A 1,749-nucleotide genomic window follows, 5' to 3' on the forward strand; every position below is an offset into this window, starting at 1 on the left:
ATGACCTTCCAGGGGCATTCCACTGGTAAGGGAAGAATGCCTCAAGTGAGCATGCATACAACTCCACTAAACACACTGTGCATGCTCCCCTCTCAAGTGCTAGCAGACCATTGCATGTGTGGACAACCCACCCCAAGGGAGGAACCAAACGAGAAGATCCTGTAAGTACGCTGACATATAAACCCCAAGTCAAAAGGTCAAACCCCACCCTTGGCCTCCAAAATGCCCACTGGCCCTCTTACAAGTTACTTTACTTTCTTTTCATTGTTGCTTTAAAGCATTTTAATAAACTTTCACTCCTGCTGTAAAACTTACCTTGCTCTCTTTTTCAGTCTTATGTTCCTCAGTCAAATTCTTTCTTCAGAGGAGGCAAGAATTGTGGTTGCTGCAAACTTGTAAGGATTTGCCACTGGTAACTCAGATACATGCCACCGCTAACATCTCCAGCCATAACCCCAGGATTGAAGCATTTCCGCGAACAGATCCAGGCTTAATGACAGATATGAACTGTGGAGGGATTTACAATCTCTAGGCTTTTATAGACTAAAAATAGCCAATATCTTTTGAGAATGGGTAAGGTTTTGAAAAAAGAATATTGCTTTAAGATAAATTGGATTGGAAAAAGCTTAAATATAAACAAAAGTTTTACATAATAACCTAGAAAAAAGACATAAAGACCTGAACCAGTACAATAATAATAATGATTGAGAAAAAGGGAGAGGTTTGGAATTTTTCAGAGTTAGTTTAGAAGATCTCATGACTCACTAGATGTGGGGCAAAGTAGTATCAAGTTTCGGGCTTGATTGGCACCAATATTTGTAATTATATCAGTAGAATAACTCATTTACTCAATAGTTACCCCTCTGACTAAGATAGCAAACAAAAGCATATTCAATCTTTGTGAGGAATGACAGAGTTTAGTGTCACCCTTCCATACCTAAAAATCCAGGAGTGTGGTCCCAATTATATCCCCATTTAGTTCATCAATCTTGTCTCTACAAAGACCAGAAAAATCGTGGTGGATGTCAGTGGTATCATCGTACCAGACCAATATATTGATGATCTCAATAAAATAAAATCAGATGAGCAGAAATTGTCAAGTTGGTTGAAGGCCTTGGTAAAAAATATATTCTTAACAGAATGAGAGCTGAACTCTGTGAAGACTTGGTTAAGTATTTAAGGATCCAGTAGTCCTGGTATACCATGACATCTTTTCTAGGGTACAGGACAGATTTTTGCCTCTTCCTCTACCACATGGTAAAGAAAATGCAATGCTTGACATGCTGCTAGGTCATGAAGACAATTTAATCAATGCCCAGAAATACAGTTCCAGCTCATACAATAAGTGAAATGAAATGCCTTTTAATTCATCAGCTTTCAGTTGTTCCCAGAGCAAGAAAGGCTTTGCATCAGGCTCAGGCTGTGGCTTATGTAACAGTACCACTTGATTCATATAAATAATACATAAAGAATACCCTAAAATATTAGCAGTATCTGAGGAAACATGCAGGAGTAGTTTCATAGCAAGCCCTATGTAGACTACTCAGATTCTGAAGCAAGGCTTTGTCAGTTTTAGTGGAAAATTATATACCTTTTGTAAAAGAGTACCTGATATGCTACTGAGCCTCAGTGGAGAATTGGAATGCCTGACCACGGTTCATGATATGACCATGAGGCCATAATTGCCCATTCTTATCTGGATTCAGCCAACTTCAACAAGTCACAAGATTAAGAGGCCCAGCAGCAAAC

This window comes from Sapajus apella, unplaced genomic scaffold (genome assembly GCF_009761245.1).
Source record: "Sapajus apella isolate SASKATOON/1434 unplaced genomic scaffold, GSC_monkey_1.0 scaffold6, whole genome shotgun sequence".
NCBI classification, from domain to species: domain Eukaryota; kingdom Metazoa; phylum Chordata; class Mammalia; order Primates; family Cebidae; genus Sapajus; species Sapajus apella.